Source organism: Dermacentor variabilis, chromosome 1 (genome assembly GCF_050947875.1).
Source record: "Dermacentor variabilis isolate Ectoservices chromosome 1, ASM5094787v1, whole genome shotgun sequence".
Taxonomy (NCBI): Eukaryota; Metazoa; Arthropoda; class Arachnida; order Ixodida; family Ixodidae; genus Dermacentor; species Dermacentor variabilis.
Genome location: NC_134568.1, coordinates 207,579,019 through 207,601,347, shown reverse-complemented (window position 1 = coordinate 207,601,347; position 22,329 = coordinate 207,579,019). Strand labels below are relative to the sequence as shown.

The 22,329-nt window shown below is 47.6% G+C and overlaps 2 protein-coding genes across 6 annotated transcripts in view; one reads left to right on the top strand and one right to left on the bottom strand.

Annotated features, from left to right (window-relative positions):
* The window catches only part of LOC142591560 (VPS9 domain-containing protein 1-like), a 106,148-nt gene that overhangs the window by 18,340 nt on the left and 65,479 nt on the right, over positions 1–22,329 (top strand). The gene's annotated exons all lie outside the window — the stretch shown is intronic.
* The window catches only part of LOC142591543 (uncharacterized), a 124,473-nt gene that overhangs the window by 99,156 nt on the left and 2,988 nt on the right, over positions 1–22,329 (bottom strand). The gene's annotated exons all lie outside the window — the stretch shown is intronic.

Sequence of the window (22,329 nt, the reverse complement as noted above, 5' to 3'; positions counted from 1 at the left end):
TGGGGCTCCCCTTCTCTTTGCTGCTCTGTGTTTTCTGCACACATCTTTGCGTTGCTCTATGGCCTCCTTAACTTCTCGGTCCCACCAGCTTTTCGGTTTGTTTTCCCTACTTATGTCCTAGTTTCCTAATCTGTCCCTTCTCTAGCTCTTGTTTAAAAATACCTATTAACTCGTATGTCCAGGCCCTTTGCGGTTGCTTGGATAACATGTTTTCAATGTTTTTCACCACTTGTAGCTGCCTGTCATTCAGTTTGCTCATACATTTCCTTTCTTTAGTTTCTATCAGTGGTACTGTCCTTCCAAAACTGATTTTGATTCGTTTGTGATCACTCCCCAGGCTTTTTGTACCTGGTCAGAGGGGGTTGCGACGTGTTGCCTGCTCCTGGAACATGCGGCAGCCCTCCCTGAAATGCTGCGTTCCGCAACTGCCAGCAAGCGGCGACACAAGTTCATGCTTGCTCTGTTGCAGCAGCAGCTCGCATCACTATAAGCGGAGGCAAATTTGCACTTTTTTCTTCAAAAGCAGGGAATTAACTGTTGAAAGTGTTACACTGAATGACGTGAACTCCAAAATGCAATCCTTCTACAAAATTTCAGCAAGAATAGTGCAGCAGTAAGCGCAATACCTTTCTTTCTAACATGCTAAGAGATATATGGGGGGGGAGGGGAGGGGGGCAGGATCCTATATGTATGTGCGTTTCTAGAAATACGCAGTCACCTAGGACGGAGCGAGTGCAATGTGTGGCCCAGCAGAGTGAACTCTTGCGCTATTACAAGTGCAAGAGGTGCCCAGCCTTTGATGCAAAGCAGCGTGTCAAGAGGCGCAGCATCGTCATGGTTGATTATGCAGTTCTACACACTCTTTCAGGGCACAAAGCTTTTCATTTAATTCAGGTGGAAGTCATGTACAATGACTATTCGAATTAAAGCTTCTTTATCTTTACCACTGCTTTTTTTAGAAGGTGCGACCCGCAAGAACTTCCAGATACAAAATAAAAACTGGGTTGACTTGGACAACAATGCTTTGCATTTAGAAAGTTTACACCCTCTGAGGCATATCTCGCCCTCAAACAATAATTGTCATCTGTCTTTTTAATATGCGCTCGTTACAAAAATCCTTGGCAAAAGTGAAAGCGAAATACATTATGCCACACATGGCTGTTTTAGGGCCACTATGCGGCAAGCAGACGTGTAAGCACAACCAGGGCGTGACTTCTGAAGCATTGTGACAGGGCTTGGAGCCAGTGGTGCAATCAGCACACATCCTCGAGGTGACTTAGTAAAAGTTTTAGTGCAAAGTGAATATGTAATTGTAAACGTAGTGTCTGATAAACTTCATCAGTAATAGGTTATAATAGTGAAGCATACCTTCAATTTTGCCAAGCATGCAGTTGTGCTTTAAGCACTATATGCCATGTACAGGCAGGGACAAAATATTACGGGTTCTGTGAGTGCATGCCAAACTGAATTCTTGCGCCCTCAGATGAAGCAAGTACCAGGCGTCAAGGCATTGCATTGCACATGCGCATCCTTTAATGCTCGTGTGCTTGCCAGTACAGATATATTTTTCCAGCCTGTTTATTGGAATCGCGATGACTGTAGCAGAAAGTTAACTAGATGTGCACTACTATCACCACGTGAGCAACTTAACACAACCTTAACAGCCTTGCAGGCTAGAAGTTGCACTTTAGAAGAACTAACCTATATAAAGGTGAGAAGCTTTTAAAATAAGCAGGGCATTGTGTGTTTACCAAGGTTTCTTTTGTTGTATGCATAACTTGTCAAACACCAACTGTGATCACAACACTAAAACTTGGCAGATGAATTCAAATAAGCTCTCAACAAATTTTATTACAATGCCTTGATAATCAGTGGCATCCGAAATGAATCAGCTTTGTCCAAAGGTAGTTTATGGCTATGTTCTTGCAATTAAGTGCCACAACTACTTTCATTTCACTGTAACATAGCAATTTTCAAAATTAGTTTACAAGTGTAATTCAGTCGATGCTGCTGTATTAATCCTTTAAGCACTTCTCTGATAACCAGGGTAATAAATAAATAAATAGTTTTTGGTCCAGCTGACAGTCATGTAGATTACAAGTGAATTTTTTTAACTTGCATTTTTTTCTTCTAAAAGATATGGTACCAAGAATGCCTCAGGTGCTTATACTGGTCTTGTTGCAAAAAAATTAGCGAAATACATTGTGCACTAGTTATGTGTCAAAGTTACAAGATAGTGCAATTTTTATTTGTACATAAATGAAATGAAAGATGCAGGAATTGCAGAAAGGCAGCTTGATTGCGCAGGAGACATTGTTTTGGTTAAGACAAACCCAGTTCCAGGTGCTGGCCACATTGTCTGACTTGTCATCTGTATTGTTACTGCTTGACGATTTTTCAAGTTCAGAATCTTCACTCGAACCATTGTCATTGCCTAAAATACTTGCAGCGTGCTTCACAGCTGCACGAGCAGCTTGCAATACTGATGGCACATTTTTAAAACAAAGTGTTTGTAGGCACTAAAACTTTAGATATGCTCTTGTTGGCTTCTTAGTAAAATAATACAACCTCAAAGCTTGTAAAAAGACCCTTTGAGCACATTTATTCAGTGACAAAGTGTATTTTTTTTGAACAGTTAAAAAACTTGCAGCAGCACCCATCTCGTGATGACTGTCAACTGTAATGTGCTAGCATTGAATGATATAGTGACACAATGTGTTGCCACCATCGAAACAAGTTAAGGCTAAACTCCATGAGCGCGATTTTGTGCGCAACAGCTACGAGCGACGGATCGGGCTCGCGTGAACAGATCGCTTGGTCTTGTCGCGCGATCGCTCGGTTCTGCAAATCTAGAATTCGTCGCTCATCGCCCGGAAGTGCTATGAGCGACTAGCCAATAGCGCAAAGCCGGAACTGGATGTACATAACTCCAGCACTTCCGATTGTCGCATGGAACGAGCAAACGATTGAATTTTTATATGTGCAAGGATAAGAACCTACTGCAAGACTTTCAGAAATATTTTATGCTGCTTTTTACAGTAAAATACATCAACTTAAGTTAATAAAGCACACGTCATGCTAGTTTCGGCGCCTATATTGCTGCCCTCATACCGGCAACACTGGGGAGACGTCGCTTGAAGTCATCGCTCGCACGGGGTGTAACTTGTAGGCGACGAGCGAACGCGACAGCCATCTCCATCGCGTCGCTTGTTGCTGTCGCGTGCAAGATCGCTTGCATGGGGTTTATACTTTATGTATGAGGTATTTACTGCAGTGGGACTCCTCTTTTGTGCTTCCCTAAGACAGGGTGTCTACCAACCGGGAAAACCGGGAAGTCTCAGGGAATTTGTGCTTCGATCAGGGAAAATTAGCTGTAATTTTATTGAAAGCGAACGAAAGTCGCGATAGTGCTGGCTTTAGTAACAGAGGGATCGTAACGAATCGTATTTTGACGCTGTGTCGTCGGCTGGAGGGCTTTCCAGTGTGCAACCAACGAGACTTTCCGGACGCCCGATAATTCGGACAGCTTCGCGGTGCCACCACGTACCTCATAGAGTCAGTGTATAAGAACGTCTGAAATTTCGGACGCAAGAACGAAACGGCACTAATCAAAGCCACCATTGCCGCCGTTTTTATTACCTCGCCGCCTTGAACCGGCGCTCTCGGACAGAGATCCGCTGGCAGCCGTAGCCACTACCGCGGCAAACGCTCCGGTGCTTCGACGTTCGCTAGTAAGCTTCTTGCCGTTCAGCGCCATGTTTTCCATTGAAAGAATTCACCGCTGTCAGCAACCGACTCGCGATTGGCTTCAAAGCTCGGAAAGCACGGCACGTTGCAGAATGCCATGTCCCGAAAGTCAGCTTCGCCTCAATGCAGCAATGTCACGCGGTGAAGCATGCGCGAAAGCATTGCAGTGAAGCATAAGATGCGTGGGAAGGGGCAATTGTCACGGGACACTGTATGTAATCTTTAATTGTACACGCGTCATCTCCTGTCACAGTACGAGCACCCATATGCGTAATAAGTGTATTGGCAGACCTTTTCGGATGTGCCTGTGGCGCTTTGAACCCTTAAGGGCAGCAAGAATCATGCATTCATTTTTTCGAACTGCCTGATTTTTCGGACGTTTTCGCGGCCCCTAGGGGGTCCGAAAAATCGGAATTGGACTGTAAAATTGACCTAGAGGATCCTTCAAATGGCCCGTGGGACGAACGCGCGGTGGCAGGAGGACGTGGACAGAAAGGACTTGTGCATTGAGGAATGAACAGAAAAGGAAGCGTGCCGCTGCTTTTAAGGAGGTTGAGTGTAGACTGACGCCGAGATGCAGGTGTCTCTCATCCAAAGCAAAATTTAAAGCAGTGAAACGCAACACTGAGGCATTGTGCGCGGGATGAGAGTACGTCAGGACAGTTGAGGTTGACCCACCAGCTGTTGAATCTCACCTGCGACAAAGTTCGGGCCTCATACCAATGAGCTTGCTATCAGTTGATAGAAATAACTCGCATCCCCTTAGGTCACGCTGTCCACATTTGTGAACGCGGTTTATTTTTGCCATTTATGTGCAGTGGTAGCAAGGAATAGAGCACAAACATTAAACTTGCTGAACATTGTGATAATCTAAATTACTTCCATTTTACTTATAAGTGATATGTATCATTACAGAATACTGCTTTGGTGAAGGCGCTACCGTGTTTTACGTGACTTTTGACGTGGAGCATGTCGGCATCAACCTCGAAATTTATTAATTTTTTTCTTGACATGGGGGCTTGAAGCCAATGAATAACTTGTGCATGTAATTCGAGCAGGGGATTTAATCACTTTTATGAAGAAACTTAGCATGACTGACTTTAAATTATTCAAACATTTACTTACTCTGTAATTACAATGACTCATAATAAAATGCTATGAGTCATTTTGTCCCTTTTAGTGGAGTCTCAAGCATGTATCAACAGTTATTCATAATTTGTGACTGAAGGGGATATTCGAAAATATTTATTTCCTCATGGATCTCCTTTTTATTCGTGTTTGATAATATTCGATTAGCAATAAGTAACTTTTTTAAAGGTATTTTTTTCGCTGTGTACTTTACTAACGCCTCCCTTCTGATTTCTTTTTGAATTAAATAAATGCTACTCCTGACTATTCAAACTGGATTAAGTCGTTTCGCTTATCTTTTAGCTTGATTACTAGAGAGTGACAGCATCAGGCAACAAGGTGTCAGCCTGTCTTGACATAAAACAAGGTTCTGTGTCAGTCAGGGAATTTTGCAAAGCCGCTCAGGGAAAACCTGGAAAGCTCGGGGAATTCGGAAATGTAAACTTGGTAGACGCCCTGCTAAGAACACTCGGTGTCATCTAAAGCTGCCGCTATGAAGCCTGCACATGGCCTCCAAAATTCATGGCACGCTGGTGCATGTGAGCACATCATACGGCAACTGGACACCCCTCTCTCGCGCTTCTTTCTAGACATGCTGCACCATCTAGTGGCACTGCTGAGAAGTCCATGCGTGGCCCCTGAGTCAAGAAGTGCAGTGTGCCGGTACCTGCGATCGCTGACAATTGTTCCCTCGCTTGGCCGCGTACTCAGTGACCCAAGTTGGCGAGAGGTTCAGAGAGGTTCATTCAAGGGTGGCCATACCCAGTGTGTTAATTGCACAGTTTAAGTGAAAGCCTTTAATTGAAAAGCGGCACATACCCAGTGCATTTGTGGCACAGCCTGCTAATGCGTCGGGTTACTGTCCTCGAAGGACCCTTGTGACGTGGACATGTTTCCACTCAGCATCGGAGAAATTTAAGAGGTATTTTTCGTCATTGTACAGCGGCACACTCCCAGTGGGAGGTACCCAGTTACCCAAGTTGACGTCAAAGATGTTCACTGAAGATCGGCACACACCTACTGACACATACCCAGTAACACAAGTTGGCATCAAAGCGGTTCATTAGAGACCAGTATAATGTAAAACTATTCAAATCTGTTTTTATACCAAATCACCCATAGGTCAAAACGTTTCGGACTCTGCCCACATGGGCATGGCAACCGCCCATATGGGCTGGACTCTAACCATTCTGGCCTATCACGGAGGGCTAATGGCCTGTTACATATAAAAATTAAATTAGATTGGAATGGTTTTATGTTACACCTACTGTAATGTTTGAGAGGTCAATCCCACCGCTGGCAACCAGCTGTCAAGTTTGGAGTCGGGCATGAAATAGATGGTAGCTGGCCCATGCTCTCGTCCAACTTATCCACGCTGAGGACGTTGTTGAAGGGCAGGACTGCTTCTCATAGAGAATGAGGAATATGGGTTTATTTACAGTATCTACATAAGGACGTTGCAGTTCATCAGCCTCGCATGACTGCGAGAGAAAGCACCCTCAGCAGACGCACAACAGCTGCTTATAAACACTCTGTCCTCCCTAGATCCCTAGGCGAGGGAAAAACGGCAGTTCACCGCCAATTCGTAGCGTCCAACGTCATCGTAGTTGACCCGCCTTTTAGGGGGAGGGTTACACACACTTCCACACAGGTTTTACTGACCACGCCGAGGTGAGTGGGTTCTTGGAGACACAGGGCTTGGTCCGGGCAGGCGCCTCTTCATCCTAGTGTTGACCCCGCAGACAATGGCCACCGCGTCCGTCCATGACTTCTAAGCCCCGCGAGACGGCTGCGCAAACTATTTTCCAGGAGCTCCCCTGCTTCAAACAGTGGACACGGAGAATCCACGAACAATGCTTGGTCCGCCGACCGCATTTAGTCATAGCGGCGCCGAGGGAGTGTTGACGCGGCACATCGTCGTCCCTACGAAACGAGTCACCGTGGCAGGTGGTGAAGGTTTCCATGGTCGCTTCAGGGAAGCTCGCCACGCTCGCAGCTGCAGCTGGCTGAGAAAACTTTGCATGTCGGCACCTCCGCAGGCCGTTCCTAACACTACCCAGTTGGGATGAAAGAGGTTTGTTGGTCACATTGCCACATATTCAGTGACCCAAGTTGGTCCAACGGTTAGTTTCGAACCTTGTTACCTCAGCGCAGCAGCCTGATGTGCTACACACTCAATCCCTGACTGCCCTGTGACCCAAACAGGCAGGAAAATGGTTAGATACAAACATAGATAGTCCCCTAAAAGTTTGTGAAGTACCCAAGGAATGCTAACGCATAAAAAATTGGACGAGTTAACTCGTTATCGACCGCACATTGTCACAAGTTGATTCGTCATTGGCAGTTAGGAAGTTAATCTCTGCAGCACATGCTATGCAGTTCATAATCCACACACACTGTTTTTAAGAAGGTGAATGTAATGTGTGACACTAATAATTGTTTCGTGAACCTCAGTAATTAAGTAGCGATGGATACAAAGGACTGAAAATTCTTTTGACACTCATTAACCTGGCCTTTACAGTATGAGGTGTGACTTTTCCACATAAAAAAAATTGCAAAACGGCAGACCTTTGTGCAACTGCTCCTTTCAGCACCATATACGTAAAAACTACTTGGCACAAACTTGAGATGCCACCTAGTTGTACACAAGACACTGAAAGAGCCCCGGCTGAGTTTTGTATAAAGCCATTTATCAGTGTGGTCACCCTGCAACTTGTTTATTCTAATATTTTTAAAGCCTCAGTGATACAAATATGGCAAAATAAAGTTTTCTTTTTTTTTGAAAATGCAATAGAACATGATCGCACCAAACTTCAATTCATTCATTCATTCACAAAACTTTATTAGAGTCCTGAAGCCCGGTCTTCTCAGACCCAGGCGGGCCGTGTTCCATCGGCACCGCCAGGCCGACCCTCATGATGCCATCGTGGACCCTCTGGACAGCTCATAGTTAATTTTGATATGAAGAGCTTGATATCATCTTGTGCCAGTAAAGCCATTTTTCTTCGGGGTCGGTGAGAGTTGTGGGACAGCCCGCCAGCATGTGTCTGATGTCAATGATGCCATCGCACACGTTACATTCTTTCCTAATTTCTCTTTCGCGGTGAATTTTATTTATGAAATACGGAGTGGGGTACGTCCCGGTTTGCAGTAAACGTAGCGTGACTGCCTGAGCCCTGTTGAATTTTACGTGTGGCAGTGGGAATTGCCTACGCCCCAAGTAGTAATATTTAGTGATGTCGTAAGTTAGTAAGTGAGCTTTATGCTCCCCGGAATGGTAGTGGGCGTCGGTTCGGTTCTGACCGGCACGGCAAGCAAGTCCTTGTGCCAGGTCGTTCGTCACCTCGTTGAGGTTGGGCCGAGTCTCGTTCACTTGTCCCATATGTGCAGGAATTGGATTTTAGTTTTGATTGTTTCGACCTTGGTCGATAAATTTAGCCGCAGTCCCAGCGACATAGCCTTTGTCAAAGCTCTTAATTGCTGCTTTGGAATCGCTATAGATGAAAGACCATTTACGGTTCCTGATGGCTAGAGCAATCGCGGCTTGCTCCACCACCGTGGAATCCTTAGTGAAGAATCGTGACGGTGTCCCGCACCTCGCCCCGGCTGTCGACCACCACGGCCGTGTAGGCCTCTTTGCCTTTGACCCAGGCAGCGTCTACAAGGACCGCCTGTTGTCCTAGCTGTTCAATTTCTTTCAACAAAGCTTTCGCTCTCGCTTTTCTCCTGCTAACATTGTGTTCCGGGTGCATATTTCTCGGGAGGGGGGTGGTTCTGATCGCGTCTCTAAGGTCCGCGCTCAATTCTACCTCGGATTCATTCGGGTGCATCGATCTATTGGGGTCTATCCCTATCGCTTTGAGTATAAGCCAGCCCGCTCGCGTTTTCGTCAGTCTTTCCTGCTGCGCCATCTGTTGTGCTTCCGCCACCTCTTTTGTATTGTGCACGCCTAGGTTCATGAGCTTCACGTTCAAGGTGCTGATGGGTATACCTAGGGCAGCCTTGACTAACTTTCTGATCATAGTGTTGAGCTTGTTCAGCTCGGCCTGCAACCATTTAAATAGACCTGCCACACAGGTGAAGTGGCAGAGAGCGAAGGCGTGCACTAGCCTTAGAGCGCTGTCCTCACCCAGGCCTCTGTGTCTGTCGCTGATTCTCCATAGTAACCTGATGACTTGGTCCGTCTTGTTTGAAATATGTTGAATGGCATTGAGGTTGGTACCTCACGCTGCTATGTGGAAGCCTAAAACTCTAATCTTTTCCACCTGCTTGATCGCGGATCCGTCGTGACAGCGTGAGATAATCTTGGGTTCCTCCTCAGGGACGTAGCCCCTGGGTCTTCGACCCCTGCGCCTATGTTTTAGGACCAAAAGCTCCGACTTTGCCACCAAACAGTTGAGTCCCATCTTGCCTAGGGTGCTTTCCACGGCGTGTTGCTCTCCTGCAGTCTGGTCTCCGTTTGGCCTACATTACCGTTGGCGCTCCATATGGTTATGTCATCTATTGCAAAGTGTATACCTTCTATACTCTCCAGTTTCCTTGCAACTCTGGTCATTGCTAGATTAAATAACATGGGCGAAAGTACGGCCCCTTGCGGGGTGCCCCTGTTTCCCAGGTTCATCACCTTCATTTTAGTTTTCCTAGCGTGAGGCTCGCTTGCCTACCACCCAGAAACGCCTTGACTACGCTGAATAGCCTCTCGCCCAACCCCAGCTCGGACAGAACCTCGAGGATGGCTTTGTGCTCTATGCGATCAAAAGCTTTTTCGACATCTAGTCCCAGAATCGCTCTCGCGTGTATGAGCTGGTGTTTGATCAGGAGCATGGCGTCCCGAGTCGATAGTCCGAGGCGGAAACCGATCACGTTATACGGGAGTATGTCATTTTGCTCAACGTATCTAGTGAGTCTGTTGAGAATAACGTGTTCCATAGCTTTACCTATGAACGATGTAAGCGAGATTGGGCGTAGGTTATCCAGATGGAGCAGTTTACCCGGTTTTGGTATGAGGATGGTGTTGGCCATCTTCCATGCCTCCGGATAGTCTCCCTTTCTCCACAACTCGGTGAAATGATTCGCCAAGAAAGTGATCGACTCATCGTCTAGACTCATTAAGAGTTTATTGGTAATACCATCGGGTCCAGCTGCCGATCTACTAGAGAGACCATGGAAGGCGGCCCTTACCTCACCCTCGGTGAAATCGCAGTCCATTTCCTCACACGGTCCTCCCATGTACTCCACGCGTTCGTCGCTATCGCCCGGTTGTTTGAGCGGGAGATATTTGTTCGCGAGCTGTCTCATGACTACCTCCCGAGTCGTGTACTGGCTGACTTGATGTACTAGTTTTGTAATTGCCGTTCTCTTGTTTGACTTAGTGTCGCTCTCGTTCAATAGATATTTGAAGATGTTCCAACTGCTTCCATGTTTGATTCTGCCGTCTGCCAAGTGGCAAACTTCGTCCCACTGCTGTTTCACGAGCGTTCTCGAATGCTCCTCGATCTGTCTGTTTGGCAACACTATCTTTTTCCTGAGCTTTCAGTTCAGTCTTTGCGTTTTCCATCTTTGCAGGATAGATTGTTTGGCCTCGATCAGATGCGCGAGCCTACTGCCTATGCTCTCTATGTTTTCTTCCGTCTTAATTTCTTTAGTGGCCCCCCTGAAATCCTCTTCGAGCTGGTTGATCCAGGTCTGGAAGGACTGTCTGCCCGCTTCTATCGGTTCCGATTCTAGTCTCTTCGCTCTAAATTTCCTAAAACGGTCCCAGTCTGTGCACCGAAAGGTTCTAGTCTCTTGTTTCGGCATATCTATACCTATGTGTATGATATAGTGGTCGCTGCCTAGATCGGTGCCCGAGTTTTCCCAACTAGCTTGTTTCGAGTTGTTGACAAAAGTTAGGTCGGGTGTAGAGTCCCTGCACGTGGACGTGCCACAGCGGGTGGGGAAAGCCGGATCGGTGATCAGGCACAGTCCCAGGTCTGTGGCAAGGTCCCATAACCCCTCACCTTTCTTTGTATTCCAAGCGTATCCCCACGCTTGGTAGGGGGCATTAAAGTCCCCTCCGATGATGAGCGGGGAGCTCTTTGCGACTGCGAGTGCCTTGTTGAAAAGTGCCCTAAAGCTTTGTTCTTGTCAGTGGGACTGCTATAAATGTTTAGGCAGAAAATACTCTGCGCCCTGCCCTTATGCCTTTTGAGTACGAATTCCACTAGGATATACTCGATTTTACTCAATCAGAGATGGATATCGTGTTCGATAAACGGTAGCTTTTTGTCAACGAGGGTGGCCAATCCCCTCCCGCAATCTTTTTCTTTACATACTGATTTGTACCCGGTTAGCTTTACTTCGTCCGCTAAAGTTTCCTGCAGCATAATTACTTTTGGTTTGACCCCCATCAATCTAATTAACTGGCGCAGCAATGCCTTTTTGTTGAGGAATCCGCGACAATTCCACTGCCACACACTAAAATTTTGGGCACTATCCATGATTATTGGATGGGTTAATTTTGCTGTTAACCACGATCGATCTCTTTGGAGTGCCCCCTGACGTTCCGGAGAGCGATTTTACGCTTTCTGATTCTGACGGCAAGAATTCGTCGTCGTCACATCTCGTTTCGAGTTTCTTGAGTCGCTGTTCGGCCGTTAACCTCTATTTCCATAGTTTATCCACTTTAAAGTTAGTTCTTTCCGTCGTCTCTCTAATTTCTTTGATTACCTCTTTCAGCTTGCTGAGGACTGAGAAAACCGAGTCAATTTCGGGGCTTACTGCTCTTTTTTTCGGGGCGGGGAAGTTATCTCCCTCACTTGGTCTGTTGCTTTGACCTGCTGGTCTGGCTACTGCTACGCTGGCAGGGCTCGACTGTGCCTTCTTTTTCATTTCTACTTCCTGTTTGGTCAGCTCTTCGTTAGCTTTACACAATGAGTTTACCTCCCTAATCAACTGTTCTATTCTGGCATCATTGCTTTCAGTCACCGCCGGCGTAGTGGGGCCATCGACGATTCTCACTGCGCCTTTGACTTTATCCGCCCAGGCGGTCCCAACTGTTGGCTTGGCACCAGGTGTTCCATCTTCTAAGCGCGCCTGCGTTCCTCCCGACTTGGAGCGGCGTCTCTCCCTCGGGGCCGATCGCGAGCGGGCGCGTTCCCTTCGGTGAGCTCGTACCACATAGCGTGTTTGAAATCTTTGTTTGCACGCCTTGTCTCCGGTGGGATGGTCTCCTCCACAGAACTTGCGGAACTTGAGAACGTTTACATTCTCCACAGAGAATGTAAGCGTGGTCCGCTCGTGGGTTGAGGGCTCCACACCCTCTACACTGAACAGAGTCCGGCGTGGGGCACACATCCGAGCGGTGTCCTACCCTACCACAAGTGAAGCACACATCAAATTGTTTCCTGTAGAGATATCTCAACAAGGTCGGCCCGTAGCGCACAAAGTTTGGCACTCTCAGTCCATCGAAGAGGACGATGACTGAGCCCGACGTCTTGATGCGCTTGGTGGCCAAAGCGAGCGGGTTGCGCTCATGCATGATATTCCTAGAGATAGTGGACTGGGAGTCCCTGATGTCGACTCGTCTAATCACCCCTTTGCACGTGGCGTGCGTGACTGTCTCGTATGCATTGACTTCGTACTATGTTTCCACGATTTTGAAGGACTTGATTCTCACGTACCTTGCCGCATGGTCTGATTCAGGCGTGCTCACCACCACAATATTTTGTGTGAAGTTGGGGCACACCATGTCCTCACTTGCTTGCTCTGCCTTTAGGCCTGAAGCCTCGATGACTGCAGTTCCAATAGCGGTGGTACTTACTTTGCTCAAATTTAGTCCTCCTCGTGGCCTGATTATAATCTTCTGATGCTCCTCGGGCAGTTGAGGCATCCTTGAGGCCTTGACTATACGATTCTTGATAGAGCCAGTGCTGGTGGCGGGTCCCTTGCTGCCGCTGGTAGCGGCGTCTCCGCCAGACGCTTGCGAGGTACTTGGCGTCGTGTTGGCCGCGTTGCTGCTCTTCTTTCCAGCACGGGATCGTCGTCCGGTAGCCACTTGCCAATCGAAATCTTCCTGGTTGTTGTCCTCTTCCTCTTCCATATGGGAGTCTCCCATGTCCGCCTGGCACGTAGGCCGGCAAGGCCTAATGGGCCCTGTTCCTCGCTAGGGTTAGCTCCGCACGTAGTGGGATGAACAGAGAAAGTACAATAATATTGTCAAAAATTGGTTCCCACCTCGAAACTTCGTATCAGTCGAGTCTGGGCAATTTCACGAATCTGATGATGTGCTCGAAATCGTCGTACTTCGAAAAATTGGCCAGCGGAACATCGAAAAAGACGGAGCCGATGTGAGAGACGTGTCTGCTCCGTGCTCTTCTTCATTTCCACCAAACTTCAACGCATACAACAAAATTATAAAGTGTGTTCGTGGTTTGCTACAGCTCATTATCAGCACTCATACGAGTTGCAGTTGTGCGTTATCTTTCCGCATTTCATAAATAAATGAAAGCTCTAAACACTGACAGAATGATTAGTTGGTTACCTACGACATGGTCCGCAACTTGCATCCAAAATTGAAAATTTTCAAACCTATCATAGAATGACATCGCTATTAAATTACGCTGCCTCACGAATCTCCTGCTACAAAACTTTTTTGAATGCCTCAAGCACAAGCGAAGTTAGACATAGTTATGAGACCGATCAGTGGATTTCAGTCGCCTTTCATTTCCACGAGCGCGACGAAAGCTACGTGTGGGAGACGGCAAGGGGGGCATAATGGAGCAATGCCCCACTGTGCCTGCCCAAAGGTTGAATGCGAGACAGCTCGTCGTGGCACCCCATGGTGGCCACGGCATTATGCTACAGTTTTAATGCATAAGGCCACGTACAGCAGATGCAGCAATGTGCAACTATCATGTTTAGACCAGCAGTGCAAAAATGAAATAGTTTTTCTGTCTTTTTGAGATTGCAGACATATATATATTTCATTTAACTGACTCAAATGAGCAATAATTGTATTACTGAGAATGTTCTTGCAATCACGAAATCAGCTGATAGCTGTTGTGGGTCCAGCTGCTTGCGATGATGCTGCACGACAACATTGCGGAAGCGAGAGCAAGCGACTTTTCACTGCTTTTGACATGAGATTTCAAGTTCCCTGTTGCATGCATGCATACAATAATATTTGGCTCACGTGGTCACAGGAGCCTTGTTAAAAGATGGGCAACGTTTTCTTACTATGTTTAAGTATTTCTGGGCCCTTTTAAGTGCAACAAATTTCATTTGGATGCCAATAAGTTTCCTAATGAGAGCATTTTCGCATTTCACACAGTCCATATTACTAGGGTCCTTCAATACTTTACATCTGGTCATGAAACTTCCCCGGAAGTTTCGTACTGGGATGGAAGGTGGCATCAGAGGCACTGGCGTAAGTAGAAGTTGAACAATCTGCCACGCCATATGGCTGGGCTGCGCAATCATGCAAATCTTTCATGAGGAAAGGCGCCTCTCCGACATTTATTTCAGCATCTTAGTAGAGTGAACATGCAATGGTCCAAGTGCCAAGTCATCATTGAATAAACAGTCTTTTATGACAAATAGTTAAGAATGGTACTGTAAACCTACAATGTTCCTGCAGTTTCCAGGGCATTAAGATAGCAGAGTTGTTTGTTATACTGCCTAGTGCAAAATTGCAACAGCATATTACAATAATACACAACAAATAGGATATCATATTGGTGCATACACTGTTACGTCTCAGAACGACAACTGACATTCCTTAGGTGCTTCCCACAAGGCGGGTTCGTCAGCACTCACCGAGGTGGCAACGGGGTCCGACATAGACTGTGATGCGCAAACAAAGGAGCTCACTTTCAAGGGCCCCTCACCAGGTCCCATAGCAAATTTGGGTTATACGCTGGAAGTTGTTACGTGTCCTCTAGGAAGCGTTCTGCCACAAAAATGTTTCAAATCGGCTCATTAACAGCAGAGATAGAAATATTTCAGTGCCACGAACCCATGATTTCAGCAGGTGGGCTCCACTGCTAAGCAAAACTCTCTCTCCACTCGCCCCGTCTAGCGTTCTCAAGCGAAATCCCTTCCCTGCGTTTTCCCATACCGGACCTTGAGGACTGCATGGCGCATGCGTCACAGGCCCCGCCTTCATTTTTGTTTTTCTTTTTGGCACTATGCACTTCCGCCGATGGCGTCGCACGCGAGCTGTTATCTCGTTTGCACAGCGCACTGTGCACAAGAAAACATGACTAGCGGTACAATTCAGTGCTACATGAATGAGGCAGAACAAGCGGATTGCTGAGCATGATCACGCGCTGCAACGCTGTAGAAAATGACATAGTTTCGGTACCTGCGCATGTGACCACACGATTGCCAGAACAAGCAGACGAAGCAGAAGTACATCTCTCTTGCTTTGGTGCGAAGTAAAACAAAAAAAACACGCAGACATTCCATTTGTGTGTTTTATTATTTCTCTAAACTTCAATTCGTAAATTCAAGCAACAGATCGCACAGGTAACATATGTCTTGAATAATTCTCGAAGTCATCTGTCACCACGAGCGACGTCACACTGCGGACATGACTATGTAGGCGCAGGGGCACGACTACGTCACCATCCAACTTGGAGCGTGGCAGCCGTAAGAAGAAGGAAAAATGGCGTTCGGTTTGAAATTTCAGGTCTTTCCGTGCCGCGCAATGTATGCTCTGCACTTGTCAGCTCAAAATGGCCAGACCAGGGGTGCGATCTTGTACGCATTCCAAAATAGAACGGACACGGTTCGTTCCACCAAGCCAAATACGATTCGTCAATTTGAACCGTGCCGAACGCCATGATGTCAATTGTGACGTGATATCTGCTGTCAATCATTCCATGTCGTCTGCTATCGGACGAATGGAACAGAACATACCGCCTATTTCGTGACATAAAGAATGAACCGCCTCCGTTCTATTTTGGAATGCGTACAAGATCGCACCCCTTTAAGGCGACAACAGCCACTGCCCTCCGTGGAAGCGGTAACTATCACGAACGGAGGGCCCTGACAACCTGACAGTTGCGGAGAGCCCACTAATTGCAAAGGGCTAACGTTGAGGATTTCTGTGGGAACTGCGTCGACTTCGGTTTCCCAGACTGCCACGTGGTTGCCTCGTATGCGGGAGCAATCACGCAACATTGGAGGCAGAGTGCAGTGGAACGGTGCAACATCATGGGTGGGAATTTGCGAATGATTCGATAATTGTGATTGGCCAAGACATAGTCATGAAATTCCCTAGTCTTGCATTGTCCGCTTGAACAACTAGGGAGTATTTTTTTACTATGAGCTTAGATCATTCATTAACAAATGACTGCATCATTCTCTATCTGAGGCGTTACAATTATGTTCCTTGTCAGGTATTGTTCACAAGCAATACGTACAGGAGAAAAGCATTGCATTCTCAAGCAGCATCGTCCCGATGCTACAAACATGACAGGAGTGCAAAAAAAGGGGGGGGGGGGGCACTTATTGAACAGTAACAAAACAACAAAGAAACAAGGTTGAGCTATGCAATGTCTCAAAGTTCATTAGCGCTGGTAGAACGGCTTAAGTCGCACAACATGTACTATTTCAGGTCATGAGTGGTGCCGCTGTGATAGCGAAATGCCGTCTGGCACAACCTCATAGTGCGCCAATGCATCAGATGATCTTGTAGGGTCCAAAATAGTGGCGTAAAAGCCTCTTGCTAAGCCCTCGTCAGCGTATTGGAGTTCAAACTGAAACACTGTCGCCAGGCTCGTACTCGACGTAGTGCCGGCTGTCCCTCCTCTGCAGGCGGGCGAGCTGGAGATAGGTGGCGACGTCAAGTTCCTGCTGTAAACCTGCTTGAATGGTGGGATCTGTGTTGTTTCTTGCACCGCCGTGTTGTGAGCGAACATTAATTACGGCAGGACGGCATCCCAGGTCATGTCTTCGACGTCGATGTACATTGCTAGCTTATCGGTGAGGGTCTTATTCAGGCGCTCCGTAGGACCGTTTGTCTGCGAGTGGCCGGCAGTTGTCCTCCTGTGGCTTGTTTGGCTTTACTGCAGATGGCTTGGGTGAGCTTCACTGTTAAGGCCGTTCCTCTGTCAGTGATTAGGACTTCTGGGGCACCATGTTGCAGCAGATGTACTCGACGAAGAATTTAGCCACTTCAGCTGCGCTAACTTTCGGCAGAGCTTTCATTTCAGTGAAGTGGGTGAAGTAGTCCGTCGGCCACGACAATCCACTTATTTCCGGATGTTGACGTTGGAAAGGCTCCCAACAAGTCCATCCCGATCTGCTGAAATGGTCAGCAAGGAGGCTCGATCGGTTGTAGTAATCCCGCTGGCCTTGTCGGTGGTGTCTTGCGTCACTGACAGTCTCTCATGTCTCGACGTAATGGGGAACGTCAGCAATCAGGCGCAGCCAGTAATACTTTTCCTGTATCCTCGAAAGCATCCGGGAGAATCCGAGGTGTTCAGCGGTCGGATCGTCATGTAGGGCATGCAGTACTTCTGGACACACCGCTAAGAGAACAACAAGAAGGTAGTTGGCGCGGACTGGCGAGAAGCTCTTTACGAGTAGGTTGTTTTGAAGCCAGAATGAAGACAATCCTCGCTTAAATGCCCTAGGGACAACATCGGTGTTCGCTTCCAAATACTCGATGAGGCTTTTTAGCTCCAGGTCTGCTCGTTGCTGTTCAGTGAAGTCTTCCGCGCTTATTCCAAGGAAGGTGTTGTCATCCTCGTCGTCTTGCAGTGGCGGGTCAATGGAAGCACGTGATAGGCAGTCGGCATCAGAGTGTTTTCGTCCGGACTTGTAGATTACAGTGATGACATATTCTTGCAGTCTGAGGCTCCACCGCGCCAGCCGTCCTGAAGAGTCCTTTAAATTCGCTAGCCAACACAATGCATGATAGTCACTGACGACTTTGGATGGCCTGCCATATAGGTAAGGGCAGAATTTTGCTGTAGCCCAAATAATGGTGAGGCATTCTTTTTCAGTCGTAGAATAATTGCCTTTTGCTTTTGACAGCGACCGGCTAGCGTAAGCTATCACCCGTTCAAGCCTGTCTTTCCTCTGGACTGGGACGGTACCGGGGCCTAGGTTACTGGCGTCACTATGGATTTCAGTATTGGCGTCCTCATCGAAGTGCGCAAGAACGGCGGCAATTGCAAGTGTCGTTTGAGTTCTTGAAATGCGTTGGCCTGCGGCGTTTCCCACTTGAATTCGACATCACATTTAGTTGAATGTGGCAGCAGCTCAGCGATGCATGAAAAGTCCTTGACAAAGCATCTGTAGGCACAGATGGCAAGCAATCTACCCACTGCCTTCTTGTCGATGGGCTGCAGGAACTTTGGGATGGCAGCTGTCTTCTGCAGGTCAGGGCAGACTCCAGATTTCCTAGGAACAGAAGCTCATTGTAACCGAAACGGCACTTTTCCGGCTTGAGAGTAAGCCCTGATGACTTTATGGCCTCTAGTACTGTCAAAAGCCGCCTGAGGTGATCGTCGAAATTTCCGGTGAAGACGACGACGTCCTCCAAGTTAACAAGACAGGTCTGCCACTTTAATCCTGCTAAAACCGTGTGCATCACACACTGGAATGTTGCAGGTGCCGAGCACAGTCCAAATGGCATAGCCTTGAACTCGGAGGCCGTTTTGCGTGATGAAGGCGGTCTTTTCGTGATCTCTCTCGTCGACTTCTATTTCCCAGTAGCCAGGCTAGAGGTCCATTGACGAGAAGTACTTAGCATTGCAGAGCCAGTTCAATGCGTCGCCTATTGGTGGGCGGGGGTATGCGTCCTTCTTCATGATATTGTTCAGTCGACGATAATCGACGCAGAAATGTAGGATTCTGTCCTTTTTCTTCGCCAAGACTACAGGAGATGCCCATGGGCTTTTCGACAGCTGGATGATGTCGTCATGCAGCATTTCATCGACTTGTTGCCTAACAGCTTTGCGTTCTTGCATCAAAACTCGATAAGGGCTCTGGTGGAGTGGTCGAGCGCACTCTTGTTATTACGTGATGCTTTGCAATTGGTGTTTGTCCAATCCTCGATGATGTCGAAAAGCAGTATTTGTATCATCGCAAAAGACTTCGGAGCTGTTGCTGTTCACTCAGGGGGAGACTTGGATTAATGTCAAAATCTGGTTTGAGAACTATGGTCGTCGGGGTAGATGCGGCAGAATCCGAGAGGACAAATGCATTGCTGGTTTTCACAATTTCCTCGATGTATGCGATTGTCATGCCCTTGTTGATGTGCTTGAACTCCTGGCTGAAGTTTGTCAGCATCACTTTCACTTTTGCTCAACCGTGCAGTTGAGCGATCCCTTGTGCGACGCAAATTTCACGGTCGAGCAGAAGACGGCCGCCTTCGATGACGCCTTCTATGTCTGCCAATTGAAATGATGATGCTGGAGCGAGGCGGGATGTTGACTTGGTCCTCAAGTACACTTAAGGCACGCTGACTGTAAGGCCTCTCCATCAGCATTGCTTTGTTCGTGGACAGCATTATCGACTTCGACGTCAGGTCGATGATGGCGCCGTGTTGGTTCAGGAAGTCCATGCCGAGAATTACGTCTCACGAGCACTTTTGAAGGACAACGAGCGTTGCAGGGTAGGTCCGGTCATGAACTGTAATTCTTGCCGTGTAGATTCTCATCGGCGTTACGAGGTGTCCTCCAGCTGTCCGAATTTGAGGGCCGTCTCGTGCAGTCTTGAGTTTCTTCAACTTGGCGGCGAACAATCCACTGATGACGGAGTAGTCGGCTCCTGTGTCCACTAAGGCAGTGACTGCATGGCCGTCGACAAGCACGTCGAGGTCAGTTGTTCTTTGTCTTGCGTTGCAGTTAGGTCTTGGCGTGGATCACAGCTACGTTGTGTTGATGTGTGGCTGGTACGTCGCGTCGTCAGGTCTTTGATCGGTGCATTCTTTGCTTCCAGGCTTTGTCGGGATGGCGGCGTGTCGTTTTTATGTCGTCTAGGTAGTCTTTGGCGGCGGCGCAGGATCTTCGTCAGTTCGACGAACAGCAACTGCACCTTCATCGGTTGCTGCTTTTAGTTTTCCAGATATGGGCTGACGGATCAGCCCCGGGCTGGGCCAGTGTATGGACGGTGGTGCGGCGACAGGTAGCGGCCTGGTGACAGCGAACGGGATGGTCGTCGAGGGCTCCACTGAGTAGCGGCGATGTATTCGGCGATATCACAAGGCGCTCCCCAAGGTGTGGATGTGGCGCATTGACACAGAACCTTCACAGTCCCAAGTCACGATAGGGGCATCGGCGGTACATGTGGATGGTGGTCGAGAACACGCCAAATGTCAGTCTTCTTTGCATAGCTGTGCTGGGCGACGGGTGGGCACGCTGGCGGCGGTAGATGACAGAATTGCGTTGTTACAGGGCCCTGGCGCAATTGCGGAGGGGGACCTTGACGGCAGGCGACAGTGGTGTAGGTCATCGCTTCTGGCTGGGGCTGCGGTGATTGCGGTTGCACCTCAGGGACTCCAAGCGATCGCTGAACCTCTTCTTTGACGTTGTCGGCGAGTGAGGCCACTTGAGGCAGTTCCTCACCAATGACCGCTCTGATGGTCTCCCGCAGGTCATCGCTGCCGAGTGCTTGTGCGTCGGTGTGGTTTGCGGTCAGCAGTCTGCGATTATATTGCTCTGTCCGCATATCGAGCGTCTTCTCAATTGTTGTGGCCTCGGAAATAAATTCGGCAACAGTCTTAAGCAGGTTGCATATCAATCCGGCGAAAAGCTCTTGCTTCATCTTGGATTGTAGTGTGAAGTGACATGGACAGAGACTACAAAAAAAACAGGTCTCTGTCTGTGTCACTTCGCACTACAATCCAAGATCATGTTACCGTACCAACTCCCCCCAAGTTTCTATCCTTTTGCATTACAGCTCTTGCTTCAAACCGTGCATCAAGAAGTGAACTTTTTTTTTCTCTTCTGGCATGTCTTGGTCGGCGTGTCGAAAGAGGCGAGTCATCTCCTCTGTAAAGATCGCTATGTTCTCATTCGGCAGCTGCATGCAGGTTTCCAGGATAGCTTGGGCTAGCTCTTTCTGCAGGAGGCTTGTGAACGTCTGCAGGAAGCCGTTGCAGAACAGGTCCCATGTAGTCAGGGTTGATTCCCGGTTCTCAAACCATGTCCTGGTGGCGTCTTTTAAGGCGAAGTACACTTGCTGGAGCTTGTCGTTGGTAGTTCCAGTTGTTGAATGCAGTGACCCTTTCATATGTTTCCAGCCAGTTATCTGGGTCTTCAAATGATAATCCACGGAAGGTCGGTGGCTCCCCGGGCTGCTGCAGCATGATGGGGGATGATGGGGATGCTGGGGCTGCCATTGGGGTTGACTTAGTGACGATCTTCCTTGTCATCTCAGGCAAAAGTCCGTGCTCTGGGGGCAGTCCTTGCAGTCTGCGGCTACCTCGCTGTTGTCTTCTACATTCAAGCTTGGGTCACGGCTTTGTGGGGGCGTCCGGTACATGAACTCAAAGCATCTCCACCAGATGTCACGTAGTAGTGACGATGAAGAAAGCAGCAAAACTGGGAATGACGAAACTAGCGATTTATTGGGCGAACATGTGCACTCAAAAACAGGCTGCATTCAAAGAATGGTGACAGGGGCGAACACAGTCGGTGATCGGTGAAAATCTGATCAGCTTTTTTACACGAGCCATCGAAAGTTCCAGATTAATTGCTTGTGCCTGCGTGTCTTCCAGAAAGTTTTATGTCGCACATGCAATCAGCTTGTGTGACAACAGACAGCAGAAAGAACATTCAAGAAACTTCCGATACATGCAGGCGCGCCCCGCACTGATCGATAAGATTTGTTAGACGGTGAAAAGCGGTCACTCGAAAAAGATATACAAGTACACGTGTCAATATGTCCCATTGTCCACATAGGCCAACTTCATCAAGGAGAGCATTACATGCCTTTGTTGCTTGTTTCTACCTACTTATGACTGCCTGTAAAACAATTGGAAGTACCCTAGGTACACTAGCAGACTTTACAAGAAGCATGGGCATGTGTTGCATGTTTTCGTTCTGTTTACTTAAAGACCAACTTTATACCAGCATTGTCTTTCAAGTCTGTCCATTATCACAACAGTTTTCGGAAAACAAATGCTTCATTTATCATAGATAGCGCATGATGTGTGTGATGCTAATAATTAGATAATTTATTACTCCAACATATGGAGTATGGCAAATTCAAATCATAAAAGCAGAAAGCTGTCATGGAAACATGCTTTTAAGTATTTTCAGTAAATAAATGTGGCAGAAATTGGGCTTCAGCTTTATATACATTTGCTCTAGTACAACAAAGACGTCTTTCTCAAAAGAGTCACCGTTTACCATTGTGGTGACCTGAAGGAAGACAGAAATAATGACGAAACATGCGGAAATGCAAAATGCAGTAAACAATTGCAGTAACCATTCTTTCTTTTCTATAAGTATGCAA